Genomic DNA, 17165 nt, shown 5'->3' with positions numbered 1-17165 from the left:
AAGCGGTCTCCCTGTCTGCGTTGGGTCTCACCAATATATAGAAGGCCACATCTGGAGCACCGGATGCAGTATATCACCCCATCCTCCAGTTCCATACACACTTTCCCACTGTCACACTTGATAGGTCCTATTCTTTCACGTCTTATCCTCCTGTTCTTCACATTCTTGTAGAATGCCTTGGGTTTTCCTTAATACTGCCCGCCAAGGCCTTCTCGATGCCCCTTCTGGCTCTCCTAATTTCCTTCTTAAGCTCCTTCCTGTTAGCTTTATAATCTTCTAGATCTCTAACATTATTTAGCTCTCTGAACCTTTCATAAGCTTTTCTTTTCTTCTTGACTAGATTTACTACAGCCTTTGTACACCATGGTTCTTGTACCCTACCATAACTTCCCTGCCTCATTGGAGCGCACCTATGCAGAATTCCACACAAATATCCCCTGAATATTTGCCACATTTCTTCCATACTTTTTCCTGAGAACATCTGTTCCGAATTTAAGCTTCCACTTTCCTGCCTGATAGCCTCATAGTTCCCCTTACACCAATTAAATGCTTTTCTAACTAGTCTATTCCTATCCCTCTCCAATGCTATGGTAATGGAGATAGAATTATGATTACTATCTCCAACATGCTCTCCCACTGAGAGATCTGACACCTGATCAGGTTCATTTCCCAATACCAAATCAAGTACAGCCTCTCCTCTTGTATTCTGAGGGGTCTTGACCTGGTAGATATGGAGGACATGTTTCCTCTTGTAGAAGAATCTATAACTAGTAGACCACTAGTTAAATACAAGAGATTGCCCAATTAAAACTGGGTTGATGTGACATATTTTGTCTGAGAGGGTTTTAAGTCTTTGGGACTCTTCTGCAAAGGATGCTGTAAATAGTGTATTTGAATATTTTTAAGGCAGAGGTAAATATAATTCTGAATAGAAATTGAAATGGTTGTGCTATCTCACTCTCAAGGGAGCTGGGATTGATCCTGATGTTGGATGCAGTTTGTGTGGAGTTTGAATGTTCTCCTTGTGACCACATCGACTTCCTGTCAACCGCTCATATTTCCCCTCATATGCTAAAACTGTGCTGATAAGCTAATTACCTATGGTAACTTGCCCGTAAGAGGGAAAAATAATCAAAGAGTTGGTGGACATGTGAGAGAGAATAATCTCAGGGAAATAAGGAACGGGGATATGGGATTACTGTGCTGGGAGCAGATATCTGCCGGAATAGTCTCCTTCTGTAAACAAATCTAGAGCTTCATGGTGCTAACTTTTCCCGTTACTTTTACATACCTATTTTACAACTGAACTTAATTTTCAAGTTGACAAAGTTTGATTTGTACTTGGATCCCTGGAGTATAAATTCAGTATGATGGCTGGGTGGGGTTAGCATAATGCTATTACAGCACCAGTAACCCAGGTTCAATTCCACCGCTGTCTGTAAGGAGTTTGTATGTTCTCCCCGTGACCGTGGCCTTTCCTCCAGGAGCTTCACTTTCCTCTCACAGTCTAAAGGCATGACGTTTATTAGGTTAATTGGTCACATGGTTGTAATTGGATGGCATGGGCTCAATGGGCTCGATGGGCCTGTTGTTGCACTGTATCTCTAAATAAATCATTGTCATTGTCATTATGTGCCATACAATATGACGTGGGTGATCTTGGTCTTATGACCAGGACTGTTCTTGGTAAATTTTTCTACAGAAGTGGTTTGCCATTGCCTTCTTCTGGGCTGTGTCTTTACAAGATGCTTGACCCCAGCCATTATCAATACTCTTCAGAGGTGGTCTGGCTGGCGTCAGGACTTGTGATATGCGCCAGATACTCATACAACCATCCACCACCCGCTCCATGGCTTCACTTAACCTTGATCAGGGTGGGGGGGGGGGAGTGCTAAACAGGTGCTACACATTGCCCAAGGGAGACCTGCGGGCTAGCAGAGGGAAGGAGAGCTTTACACCTCCTTTGGTAGAGACGTATCTCCACCCCACCACCCATCTAAATAAACAAATAAATAAATAAATAACATAACTGTTGTCCTACCCTATTACATTGAAGGTATGCTGTGTAATTCTATTATTTCAACAGGGCCATATATTGTGTATTTTAAATGATGAAAGAGTTGACTACTAATACGCTTATCTGCTACTAACTGATTCAGCTGGTATGAAAGACACCCAAACAAAGTAAGATCTTTCAACACCGCCTGCATGGCTACAGTAGATTTGCTGCCTTTTATAATAGCTCAGCTCATTCTCTCTCTACAGATTTTATTGGGATAAAAGTCAGACAGGAACTATGAAAGATTAAGGGATTCTGTTTGTCAGAAAACATTCCAGATAGGAGAGACAAAAATTTGCTTCTAGAATCTCCTTGTAAAAACACACTTCACTAGGTGGAAGCAGCTCTCACTGGCCTCACTTTTAAGGGTTTGGACGTTGGACCAAACAAGGGACACACCAGGGGATACTAATGGTAAGAAGAGCCAACCAATCTCAATGTCTGAACCTTTTACCCTGACACTGGGAGCCTACACCCTTCACCTAACTCAGACAGGTGAACCACAGGTCAAATAGAAGGAGGGGAAGGTGTCCAATACAACACCACATTCAGGATGATGTGGAACAATCCCCAGCACCTAGAAAAGTGGCATAGAATCATAGGATCATTAAAACACAGAAAAAAGCCTTCTGGCCCATCAAGTCTATACTGGCTTCTATTGGAGTTGATCTTTCGGTCCCATTTCCCATTATGTACTGTGTTCTCTTGGGTCTTGGAAGATGCGACAGCTTGAAGAGCTATCAAAGTCTATGAATAGTAAAAATAAAGAGAATATTGTGATTTGGTGAAATAATCCTCAAGGGATGAGGCAGGTGTAGGATAAAACAGCTCAAAAGTCTCCTATTTAACTCTGGAAATTTGATTGTAAGTGCACCATGACTAACAAAACAAGTACCATCGGGTACTTCCAACAAAATTAGAAGTTGCATATTTAGAGGTACATATGTCAAGTAAACTATGCAATAAAAAAGCAAAGATAAGTCGCAGTTAGCACAATGCTATTACAGCCCGGGATATCAGGGTTCAGAGTTCAATTCCGGTACTGTACTGTCTGTAAAGAATTTATACATTCCCCTGTGACCGCATGGGTTTCCTGCAGGTGCTCAGATTACCTCCCACAGACCAGAGATGTAGCAGTCAGGTGCTAATTGGTCTTTGTAAATTGTCCTGTAATTAGGCTCATGTAAAATAGGTGGGTTGCTAGGCAACATGGCTTATTGGGCTGGTAGGGCCTGTTCAGTGCTCTATATTTAAATAAAAGTAAACTATAATCTGTTATACTGGCACTTCCTACATCTTCACATTTAGAGTCAGAAACAGGCCCTTCGGCCCATCTAGTCCATGCCGAAACATTTAAACTGCCTACTCCCATCGACCTGCACCAGGACCATTACCTATTTAATCTTTCTTTATAAGTCAGGTCATACAGTCCTGTCACATCCTTGTAAATTTTTTTCGTATTTATTTTTACAATTTGGAAAACTCTGACGTCTCCTTAAAACCACTGAGGATTTTCACCACAAAAAAAACTGCATTCAAAGGGTTACACAGTTCAATGGAATAACAACAGTTTCAAGGTTTGAGCACATATTTTGCCAAGGTTCACGAATCATCACTTGGTAATCTATTAATATGTTTTCTGCAAGCGGAAGCCAAGCTTGTGAAGTAACTTGTGAAATTCCTTTGTGGTCTTCACTGACCCTAATAATCCCTCTAAGTCTTCAATTTACATTGGCCTGCTAATTCTAATGCTTGCAAGCATTAAGACAGCACTATACAGGGAGCCACAGAATTCGACAACCGTATTCTGAATTAGAGAGCTGTGGAGAAATACAACAGAGAAACAAGCCCTTTGCCCACTGAGATATTACCAACTGTCAATCTCCTACTTTTCACCAAACCTTCCCTAACTCACCTCCCTCACCTCCACTCAGCGCCCCAGGCAGTCCTTCCAGTTGAGGCAGCACCTCACCTACGAATCTGCTGGGGATGTCTGTTGTGTCCAGTGCTCCCAATGCAGCCTCCTCTGCATTGGAGAGACCCGTCACAAATTGGGGGACCTCCGCTCCATCTGCCTCAAGCAGGATTTCCCGGTGGCCAAACATTTTAATTTCGATTCTCGTTCCTCTTCCATTGTGTCGGTCCATGGCTTCCTCTTGTGCCGAAATGAGGTTGCCCTCAGGGTGGAGGGGCAACACATAGAAACACAGAAAACCTACAGCACAATACAGGCCCTTTGGCCCACAAAGCTGTGCCAAACATGTCCTTACCTTAGAACTACCTAGGCTTTACCCATAGCCCTCTATCTCGCTAAACTCCATGTAGCCATCCAAGAGTCTCTTAAAAGGCCCTATGGCTTCCGCCTCCACCATCGCCACCGGCAGCCCATTCCACGCACTCACTACTCTCTGTGTAAATAAAACTTACCCCTGACATCTCTGTACCTACTTCCAAGCACCTTAAAACTAGGCCGTCTCGTGTTAGCCATTTCACCTTAGGAAAAAGCCTCTGATTATCCTCACGATCAATGCCTGTCATCATCTTGTATACCTCTATCAGGTCGCCTCTTATCCTCCGTCGCTCCAAGGAGAAAAGGCCAAGTTCACTCAACCTATTCTCATAATGTGTGACTATGATTTGTGAAAAGTCGGTGACATGGGATTTTGAGTGTAGGGCCAATTTAGTAGAAGATAAACAAACCCAATGGCTTATCTTCTACAACCTCCCACGACAATGGAAAGTTGGAGGAGAGAGGTTGAGACGTCAATGAGAGTGTGCTGCTTTGAGATTTAGCATTGTTCAGAGTGTGAAATTGCACAAAGACTAAAACGTACAAGGAGAAAGAAAAGGATACGAGAGCAGAAATCGAAGAGATGACTAGAATTTGAAGGCAATCTAGTTCCTCTTCCACTGAATTATGATGTAATTTCAATATGAAAGGCTATCTAAATTAGAAATTTTGGATAGAATTACAACAGCAGGAGAATATTGGTTTCAAAAGGTTTACGGCTACTGAAAGTTAATGGAAGCTAATGAAAGTTTAGAAAGAAGTGCCCCCTGCTTCTAGTACCTGTGTTCTAAAACAACCTGCTCTCATAGGAAGGACATCCTATTCCCATAAACTGCTGTTCATTTCAAACCAGTAGCTATTTAAGTAACACTATCTGAGAGAAATACTTTGATTCTTAGAACATCGCACAAAGCCTGCCATTCATCTTGATGAAGCACTTTCGCTGGGAAAGTTGTGTGAGGTGTGGGGGTATACCAGGGTGACTCATGATATCATTGTTCCTTGATAGCACTCATAAGATGACAGATGTGGAAATTAAATCTTGTGTGGCAATACAATTTGCACAAATCACCACAGAAACAGAAGAGACCCTGTGTATCTTTGTAGTTAATGTGAACAGGAGAGTTCTTGTTCTGGAGAACTCTTATGTTGGAATCGTTATCCCATTGATATGTACCAAAATCAGTTTTAGGATTAAGGCATGGGAACATAGTGGATAAAGCAATAATTACATTTCCTTTCTCATTGTTTTTTCCCTTACGGTCATCTTAATGGTTTACAACTTCACTAGAAATATTTGAAAGCGAAATCTGGCTTATTTCTTCCTCAATGGCATTGTGTCACATTCTTTTCATGGACCATCTCCAGACCTCAAAACATACACATGCATCCAATAAAAAATTGTACACCTCAAGTCATACTTCCTGCAAATTAAAGAAAATTCCAAGAACTTGTCATCCATTTTGCCACAAAATTTGTTTCAGAATCTGTTTTGAATTTATTTTTTCACTGGATTTACGTTTGACCTCAAATACCACCAACCTGCCATATTTTGAAGTGATGTTTAGGATACATGACATGGTAGCCAAGTTATTTCCTACTCTCAGTTCACTACCTTTATCCACAATATACACAGATTTTCTAATCTTTCCTCTTGTATATCCAGCATTTAATTCTACAGGTCGTCTTGGCAGACTTCCCTCATACTCTCTCCATTGCCTCTGCATCCCTTCTGGAGTGCGGCGGCTATAACTACTGTATTTTCAAGTGTGGCCCAGTATAGATATTCTCTCTCTCTTAGCAGTCTGGAAGACCTGCAAGCTTGTGAGTACTCTTGATGCTGTGAATGCAGAATGATATCATGACTTGAACCAGAAGTGAAGATTCCCCCAACAAAATGGGAGGCATAAGTTGGACAGCTGGGAAAGTTCAATCTCAACCTCTGTCTGTGTAGGGTTTACACGTTTTTTGAGTGACCATGTGGATTGTCCTCCAGGTCTTCTAACTTCCTCTCTAGAAGATGTGCAGATTGTTATTCAATCCGGCAAGATTTGTTGAGAATGTGGTGGAGGATAAAATGGGATTAATGTAGGTTTAGTGTAAATGGGCAGTGGATGGTTGCTACAGACTTCCTGGGCTGAAGGGCCTAATTGGTGCTGTATTTCTTTATGACTTTAAAGAAGAAATCAATGGAGGCTTCTACTACCGCTTTAAACAAGAGGTTAGCTACCCAGTTTGCCAAAGTATCAAGTATGCATGGAATAACCTTCTGCAATCTTGAAATACAGACCAACATCTCTTGCTTGACTCTTCTATTAAATATACAGGTGAAGTGTTTGCCCACGAATACCAGGCAGCATATTATACAGTGTTCCATTTGGAATTCTTCAAAGAACTCTGTTGCCAAATGTTTAACTCTACAGAATACCCGCGTTACCGGGATCTATTGATCCCATTGCCTTGCTTTGTTGCTACATCAGGGACAGGTACTGACGCCGAGGAAGTGTATCATTTATAGGGAAGATGGATGTCATCTCTTAAAGGTAGACAATTACAATTGAGGAATTTGGCAACTAATGAAAAATTGGTGTTCAGAATTTTCCAGCTTCCCAACAAATTAAACAGAAAACATGCGACAAGTGCACAACCCATTATCAGACGGCAAATCTTTATGTAAAAATATCCCAATGTGCATTTGCATTTTTTTTCTATTCTGATGTGGGAAACCTTTTGAAAGCATAAACTAATGCCTTTCTATTGTTTCCATCCTTAGTAATGTTTTAATGCACAATAGATCATGATCATGACATGTATACTTCAATCCTATAGGAAATTATTACTGAAGCTTAGGCATGGGGGTTGGTGAAAGGGAAAGAAATGACTTTCAGCACATTCAATTCTGTGTGGGCAGATGGCTGCACTGTTGGCCTCTTTACCAAAGGTCACTGTCCCACAACCCATCAGATCAAGTGTCAGCTTCATTAATCTGCAGCATCAATAGGAATAGGTCTCTAGCTCATTGCATTCTCTCTGTTGGAGCTGAGTTTGATTGTTCATGATGGTGTTGCACTCGAAGAGGAGTGCAATTTTCCAAAATAGTGAAGTGTAAATTTTACAGATGCTATAATGTGCAATTTATCCAAATTGAGTGCTTTCAAACTGACCTGGGAACCTCTGTGATCATTAAGTGCAATGCAGAAGCACGGCAGGTGCCAAGTGCACAGTAAAAAGCTTCATTTGACTCAAATCCCTGAAACTGTAGCTGGAAATGTTGCCTAATGGAAAATCAAGTCCAAGCACACTCACAGCACATCTATCACATTGCCATGGAATTATGGTGCAACTGTAAAATACAGACTAGTAAAATCCCACAGAAAATAAGCTCTCAACCTTTAGAATAGGAGTTAACAAATCACATTGATGAAGCCACCACCTCGGATAGAGGCTAATTCATTCAGGGCGACTCAGTGTGCTGTTTAGAAACAATAGCGAAATTCTTCATAAGAATGCCACATACTTTGAATTTTTGCTTAAAACGGTTCTATGCTGAATAAATTATTTGTTTTCTGTGACTTCATATTTTAAGCAGTGATGGAAGCAGCAATATAATGTTGCAATGCTACGCATTTAAAAGTGTTCTTCAGCAAAACGTTAATCTGTATTGAAAATAATTTTTTCTCTATCTTCCACTCTGCCTGTCCTTTCTACAAATAATCAAGTCAAGTCAAGTCAAGTCACACTTTATTGTCATTTTGACCATAACTGCTGGTACAGTACATAGTCAAAATGAGACAACGTTTTTCAGGATTATGGTGCTACATGAACAATACAAAAACTACGCTGAACTACGTAAAACAACACAAAACTACACTAGACTACAGACCTACCCAGGACTGCATAAAGTGCACAAAACAGTGCAGGCATTACAATAAATAATGAACAAGACAATAGGCACAGTAGAGGGCAGTAGGTTGGTATCAGTCCAGGCTCTGGGTATTGAGGAGTCTGATGACTTGGGGGGAAGAAACTGTTACATAGTCTGGTCGTGAGAGCCTGAATGCTTCGGTGCCTTTTGCCAGATAGCAGGAGGGCAAAGTGTTTGTATGAGGGGTGCGTGGGGTCCTTCATAATGCTGTTTGCTTTACGGATGCAGCGTGTGGTGTAAATGTCTCTAATGGCGAGAAGAGAGGCACCTTAGACATCTAATGCGAAAGTATCCAATCCAGGATCCGTTAACTACTTAGAAATAACCATGAATATAAATTAATGTACAAGATATGATTTATATTAAAAAAGGATGTGAATTGGAACCTTGATTTCACTTCATAATTTCACATCTCTGCAAGGTCTTAAAATTTCTCTGTCCTAATTACTTTCAAGTTGAAGTCCCCTGATTGTTTTGCTGTAGGTCAATGCAATAGATCTTTAGTACATTCAGCAAGATTATACAACAATGAATGGTGATTTTAGTTCATGCATGCCCTGTTATCCCAATTGTGGAAAAATTGTTGCTGAGGACAGTAGCAAAATTTCATGCTGCTTTGTGCCAACATGGCTCCTCTGTAGCCTTGATATCTCATTGAACTGGTAGTGCTTCCAATAGTGCCTCACTCCTTCAATACTGCACTGAAGTTTTAGCCCGGAGGTAGGAAAACTTAAGCACAAATGATTTTCTAGCATGCGTTATTCGTTAATTTGAGTCCAAACATAAATAGATGTATTTAAATGGATAATTCCCATATTTCAAGCTTTTTATGACATTTACCTGGCCCACCATCTGCTCATCAATACGTGATCCGGCCCACAGAGGCAAAAAGGTTGCCGACCCCTGTTTTAGCCCATGTCAGGTACTCAAGTCTTCAGTTCGATTCAATCGTAAGAATCTTTCTCAAAGAGATAGAAAATTCTTTTTATGAAAACTAAGCATACTATAAATTGTATTGTATCACAGATAGAAATCATACAATATATTTGGTATGTACCTTTAGCAAGAATATGAAAATAAATAGCAAATTTAGAGAGGACTAACATGAGGAAGTAAACTTATGAAGTGGCAAAATATTAAACAATATTGAAAGCAGAGAGAAAAGCAGCTGCCCAAGCAGGAGGACGAGTTTAAACAGCAGCATTTAAGAAAAGCATGTAGGACCCTATATTTTAAAACAAGCTAAGGGATTTAATTAGACAGAGTGACCAGTAGAAATGTTTGAAGTTTTGACCCTGTGAACTAGGAATGGATTTCTCTGCCACAGTGGAGCAAAAGTTTTCCTGACTCATTCCTAGGATAGAGGAGCTTCTTTGAGACGAGAGTATGCCCTACCGCAGAGGGCTGCAGATGACAGATCACCAAATCTTTTTTAGGTTTAAATTCAGATTTAGATTGTTTATTGTCCAATACAGTACGTTAGTGAAATTGAAAATGAGTATGAAGATCAAACTGCATACATGGTTATAATGAATCTAGCAAGCTCAAAACAACACAGACCCATTGAGAGTAGGTCATTGAAGTGGTTCACTGCGGATCATCTGAAATACTGCAAGAAGAAATGTTAAAGTGTTAGTAACAGATTAATTGAGAGAGGTAGGATTAAGAGACCGAGAGCATGGCAGTGCCACTGGGAAGGTGGGGGTGAAAGACTTGTTTGGTCCAGAAGTCTGATAGCAGTGGGGTAGAAACTATTTTCTTGTTGTCCAGGCTATCTTTCTCCTAGAAGGGAGACAAGAGAAAAGGGAAAGGTCTGAAGGAGGTAGCTAATTTCTAGATGCCAAAGACAGTAAGACGCATGGAGAGAGAGATGGAATATCACAATGATGTTCAACACTCATACTGAATGGCAGAGGAGGCTTGAAGGATTGGATGGCTTTCTTCTTTCCCTCTTTTACATTTCTACATAATAGCAGAAGGTTAAGGAGATTTGAGACTGGTGTTCGATGCTGTATGATGAGTGGGGAAGCTGCTTACATTTGTCAACTATTGGTGACTAGAGGGATTAAATTTGAATATCATAAACCAATATGATGTGATTAAGAAAAAATGCTTTCATATTAAAAAATTTTAGATGAGGGAATATTTTACCAGATGTAGTGATGAAAGCAGAATCTATATTGTCTTTTAAATTGGATGGATAAATACTTTTGAAATAAAGGAAGAGTTTCTGGATGTGAAATTAATTGAACAACTCTTTTAGCAAACTGGAGCAGATTCAAAGGGGAGAATGGCCTTAACCTGACAAATCCTACAATTCTATGATAATCAGTCAATTTATATTTGGATGTGACAGGTGTTGAGCAATCTCAATTTATGTAATTAAAACATATAATGAGTTGAAAATTGAAGTACCTAAGAATCATTCTACATTTTGAAACTATTTAAGAATATTGCATTATTATCCTGAAAATGAAGTATCAAATGCATCTTTATCAGTGGCATCGAGTGTTTTAATTTGGTACAACCATGATCCCATGTTCTCAGATCATTATGTTATTAATGTGAAGCACTGCCTGGTTTGGAAACTCTTTCTATTCAAGTTTAACAAATATGTCAATAATTTTTTTTGAATTATGATATTATTGGCAGAGACATCTGCTGATCTAGGAGGACAGCAGGAATGAACAAAGGCACCCAGAAGTTATATTTATTGAAGAAAATAAAAGAGATAATCCTAAATGAGTTACAGTAGAATCACTAATCTGCTCTTTTTGAAGGATCAAGAAACAAAATTTAATGCATTGAATATTTGAAATTCAAAGTTAAAGAAATGAAGTTCAAGACTTGCTCAAACTAAAATTTGTATTTCTAGGAGGGAGATTGAAAATCTGGTTGAATGGTACGACAACAACAAACTCTCATACACCGTCAGCAAAACTAAAGAAAGATGATGACTACAGGAGGAAGAAATCAGGGGTCCATGAGCCAGTCATCATCAGGGGATCAGAGGTGAAGGGAGACAATAACTTTAAATTCCTTGGTGTTATCCAATCGAAGGATCTAGCCTGGGACCATCACATAAGTGCTATTATGAACAAGGCACGATGATGCCTCTACTTTCTTATAAGTTTCCAAAGATCTGGCAAGACATCTAAAACTTTGACAAACTTCTATTGATGCACAGTGGAGAGTATTTGACTGGTTGCATCATGACCAATAGGAAAATACCAATTCACAAAAAGTGGTGGATACAACCCGTTCCATCACAGGAATAGCCCTCTCCACCATTTAGCACATCTGCAAGGAGCACTGCCAAAAGAAAGCAGCATCCATCATGAGATCCAAGCCATGCTCTGTTCTGTCACTGAGAAGGAGGGACAGGAGCCTTAGGTCCCACACCACTAGGTTCAGAAAAAGTTTGAACCCTTCAAATATCAGGATCCTGAACCAGCATGGAACTGACCTCAACACTAAACTGATTCCACAACCTATAGACTCAATTTCACAGACTCTATGACTCATGTTCTCAATATCTTTTCAATTATTTAGTTATTTTTGTGTTTGCACATTTTTGTCTTTTGTACATTGTCAGTCTTTGTGTGTAGTGTTTCGTTGATTCTATTGTATTTCTTTGTTCTACTGTGAATTCCTGCATGAAATTGAATCTCAGGGTAGTATATGGTAACATATATGTGCCTTGACAATAACTTTACTTTGAACCTTGGCACTGTGACATGTAACAATAGTTTGCGAGAACACTCAAGGACGGTCAAACAGAATAAGGCATCTATAATCAGTTTACAAGATTGAAATAAAACATCATCCATCACGATATACAGAGATATATAGGTAAAATATATATATACTGTATACATACACAAGGTACTGTGTAAAGGTCTGAGACACGTATATATAGCTGATGTGTCTAAGACTTTTGCAGGGTGCTGTATTTGTCAACATGGAGTGAAGGGCGAGTTTGTAAGTGTGGTGGGAGTAAAGGATGTTGGGAATGGCGAGGGCGGAGTGCTGCAGGGGAGGGATGTAGGACAGGAGACAGAGAAGGAGTGCCAGGGTGGAGGATGTCACGGGTGCAGATGCACCCAGCCCAGAGACACCAGGCAAGCAATGTTCCCTCTAATTTGGAATGACCAGTGTGTGCAAAAATCTTGTGCTGTGCAATTTTTTGCCCAGTGACAACAACATGTGCACACTGAATAATTTCTTCAATAAAATCAGTATAAATTAGACAGGACTAAAATCTGCAGACAAATCATCACAAACACCATGTTGTCAGCACCGTCCGCATCAGAAACTGGAAAAGGTAATGTGATTGTATACGATCGTGAAATATACTGAACATGCCAACAACGTAGAGGGTGACAACCTTTTGTGCACAGTTTAAATTCCTTTGTGTACTAGTAGTAAAAGATGTGTGCATGTGTACATACACAAACCTTAGAGGGAACATTGCAGGCAAGGTCATTTGATTCCAGACAACTGGTTTATTGATCTTAGAGAATGTCTCTCTGGTGCTTACTGCTCTCTCCCTTCCCTTTCTCCCTACCAGAATTTCCTTCTCCCTGCCCCCTTCCCTCCCTCAGTCCACAACATAGGCCCATAAGGGAATCAGGTTCATTATTACTCACATATGTAATGAAATTTGTTTTCTTTTGCTACAACAGTACAGTGCAATACATAAAATTACCACAGTGTTGTGCAAAAGTCTTAGGCACCTTAGCTATATATACAGTATAACCCTAAGAATTCTGCATGGTACTGTATATATGTTGATTAGAAAACGAGAGCATGCGTAATTTTACACACATACAGTGTGTACATATAGCTAATTCCTTCATAATTGCTTAATATTTACTTGTATATAAAATTTTATATTAAAACTTAATTATTTATCTTTCCCCATTTATCTGGTGTCATCTGCAAAATAATTGTAGTCTAACTCGCTAATGCATATTAGAAATAGCATTTGTTCCAGTGTAAAACATTAGGGAAATAATCCCCATCCATTGTGACAAAGAGCAATTTATTAGAACACATTCTTTAACCAATTTTAAATTAAAAATTGCAGCTGTTACTTTTACTCCATGAACTCAATTTTTAAGCAAATAGTACAAAAACACTTTTTTTAGTTCACGATATCAATAATTTTCATCCACCCTCAGAGCTACATTATCAAAAGACATCAAACAAATAAGTCAAGAGTGATTTATTGTGCTGGCTCTTCTCTGCTGCCGTGTGCTTGGTTCTCTCCTTTCATTGAACAGTGGAACATTTGCAATCATCCAGTCAGTACATACGGAAGGTTGTAGCCAGCACTATGATTTCTAGCCTAACCTCTCCTGCTAACTTAGAATGCAAGCCATCCAAAGGTGGTCTCTGAGCACGCTCTGCATTAGGAGACCCCCAACAGATCTTGCATTTGCTGTTAAAGTCAAGGGAAGAGATGATAAGTTGCAGGACATCAGGGAAGTAAAGTCTGTGAGGATGAGATTGATGGCAATGATTTGCTGGGAATTGCCAAGAATTTGGTGAGATGAATGAGACCTGCTGTATTTTAATAAGTAAATTAGAACCCGTCATACAGGGCTTGAAGCCCCGATTCCATTGCTTAGCACATTTGCCACAATTCTCAAATCCTAAAACATTTCCCAGTGGCCACCCATTTTAATTTCACTTCCCATTCCCATTCCAATACGTATATCTATGGCCTTCTCCACTGTCGTGATGAGGCCACACTTGGGCTGGAGGAACAACACTTTATATTCTGTCTAGATAGCCTCCAACCTGATGACATGAACATTGATTTCTCAAAATTCCAGTAATGCCCCCCCTTCACCATTCCCCATCCCCTTTTCCCTCTCTCACCTTATCTCCTTGCCTGTCCATCACCTCCCTCTGGTGCTCCTCCCCCCTCTTCTTTCTTCCATGGTCTTCTGTCCTCTCCTATTAGATTCCCCCTTCTCCAGCCCTGTATCTCTTTCACCAGTCAATCTCTCAGCTCTTTACTTCATCCCTTCCCCTTCAGGTTTCACCTATCACCTTGTGTTTCTATCTCCCCTCCCCCACCTAATCTACATTTTATCTTTTTTTTCTCCAGTCCTGTCAAAGGGGCTCGGCCCGAAATGTTGACTGTACTCTTTTCCACTGGCCTGCTGAGTTCCTCCAGCATTTTGTGCATGTTTCCTAATATTACAGTTAGCTATAAAACTCTAATTTTCTCTGGAAAGGATTTCTTTTCTAATTTTTTATCCTTTCTTCTTTCTTTATTTCCTTACCTGTTTGAAAATTTGGAGCATCCTAATGCAAAGGGTAAGAAGACAACCTATTTCTTTTTGTAGCCTATTGTTCCTCAGAACAGGTAGAAAAATAGCATTCAGAACAGACTCAACACAGCTGAAGATATCTGGGCATAGTATCAAACCAGTATGGTCTCTCCTCTAGTTGGCCCGTCTACATATTGTGTCAAGAATCCTTAACTGACACACCAAACAAGTTCCACCCCTTTTGCACTAAGGAAGTTCCAATTAATATTAGTGAAGTTAAAGTCACTCATGACAACAATTCGGCATTGTTTACACCTTTATAGACATCATGGCTTTGTCAAGGGCAGGTCATGCCTTACGTGCCTGATTGAATTCTTTGAGGATGTAACAAAATACATTGATGAAGGTAGAGCAGTGGATGTAGTGTATATGGATTTCAGTAAGGCATTTGATAAGGTTCCCCATGCAAGGCTCCTTCAGAAAGTAAGGAGGCATGGGATCCAAGGAGTCTTTGCTTTGTGGATCCAGAATTGGCTTACCCACAGAAGGCAAAGGGTGGTTGTAGATGTTTCGTTTTCTGCATGGAGGTCAGTGACCAGTGGTGTTCCACAGAGATCTGTTCTGGGACCCCTCCTCTTTGTGATTTTTATAAATAACCTGGATGAAAAAGTAGAAGGGTGGGTTAGTAAGTTTGCTGATGACACAAAGGTTGGGGGTGTTGTGGATAGTCTGGAGGGTTGCCGGAGGTTAGAGTGAGACATCGATAGGATGCAGAACTGGACTGAGAAATGGCAGATGGACTTCAACCCAGGTTAGTGTGAAGTTCGGTCGGTCAAATTTGAGGACAGAACATTATATTAATAGTAAGACTCTTGGCAGTGTGAATGATCTGAAAGATCTTGGAGTCCTTATCCATAGGACACTCAAAGCTGCTGCGCAGGTTGACAATGTTGTTGAGACGGTGTATGATGTGTTGGCATTCATCAATCATGGGACTGAGTTCAAGAACTCGAGGGGTAATGTTATAGCTATATAAGACATTGGTCATACCCCACTTGTAGTACTGTGTTCATTTCTGGTCACCTCACTACAGGAAGGATGTGGATACTATAGGGAGAGTGCAGAGGACATTTACAAGGATGTTGCCTGGATTGGAGGGCGTACCTAATGAGAACAGGTTGAGTGAACTCGGCCTTTTTTCTTTGGAGTAACAGAGGATGAGAGGTGAACAACTAGAGGTGTACAAGATAATGAGGGGCATTGATCATGTGGATAGCCAGGGGCTTTTTCCCAGGGCTGAAATGGCTAACACGAGGGGGCATAATTTTAAGGTGTTTGTAAATAGGTACCGAGGGGATGTCAGGGGTAAGTTTTTCATGCAGAGAGTGGTAGGTGGGTGGAATGCAGTGCCGGCGATGGCAGTGGAAGCAGATACAATAAGGGCCTCTTAGATAGGTACATGGAGCTTAGAAAAACAGAGGGCTATGTAGTAGGAAAATTCCATGCGGTTTCTAGAGTAGGTTACATGGTTGACACAACATTGTGGGCCGAAGGGCCTGTAGTGTGCTGTAGAGTTCTATGTCCTGTTTTCTATGTTCTTCTTTTCAACATCTGCTTCCCACTCTGTTTCTCAGTCTCTGCTGCTATTGTGGGGGTGGGGGGGGGGGGAGGTCTATAGAATACTTCCAGTAGAGTGATTGCTCCCTTCCTGATTCTAACCTCCACCCACACGGACTCAGTAGACAAGCTGTCCCCGACATCTGCCCTTTCTGCAGCTGCAATATTGTCTCTGATTACCAATGCCACTCCCCCGCCCATTTGGCCTCCCCCCCCGCATCCCTTTTGAAACATCACAATCCAGATCAACCAGCAACCATTCCTGCCCCTGTGGCAGCTAAATCTCTGTAATGGCCACAATGTCGTAGGACGATGTACTGATCCATGCTCTAGGTTCATTATTCTTGTTCTTGATACACGTCAATCTATTCCAACTGATTCAATTATCCTTCCTCACAGTCGACCCTTCCATCAGATGCTCTGTCCTCTGACCTATCGTCTTAGCAATCAGGATTAAACCATCTCCAACAGCCTTAGCAAACTTGCCCACAAGGATATTGGTTCCCCTTAAGTTCAGGTGTATATATTGTACCTTCTCCAGAACAGATCCTAATGATCCACAAATCTGAAACACTGCCCCCTGCACCAATTCTTCAGTCACACATTTAACTGCCAAATAACCTTATTCTTACCCCCACTGGCACGTGGCATAGGCAGCAATCCAGAGATTACTACCTTTGAGGTCCTGCTTTTCAGCTTCCTACCTAGCTCTCTATATTCTCTCTTCAGAACCTCATCACTTTACCTACCTACATTGTTGGTACCAATAAGTACCACATCTTTTGGCTGCTCACTCTCCCCCTTGTGAATACTGTGGACCCAATATGAGATGACTCTTGCACCTGCGAGGCCGCATACTATCCAAGAGTCTCTTGCACATCCACAGAATCTCCTCTCTGCTCTGAACTTACTTCAATCTGTTGGTTTTGGTGCATAGAACATTGAAGAAGTGAATGCTGAGAGAAGAATGGCAACGTGCTCACACTCTTA

This window comes from Mobula birostris, chromosome 4, assembly GCF_030028105.1.
Source record: "Mobula birostris isolate sMobBir1 chromosome 4, sMobBir1.hap1, whole genome shotgun sequence".
NCBI lineage: Eukaryota > Metazoa > Chordata > Chondrichthyes > Myliobatiformes > Myliobatidae > Mobula > Mobula birostris.
The sequence above is the reverse complement of the archived record's forward strand: the minus strand, read 5'-3'. Positions refer to the sequence as shown.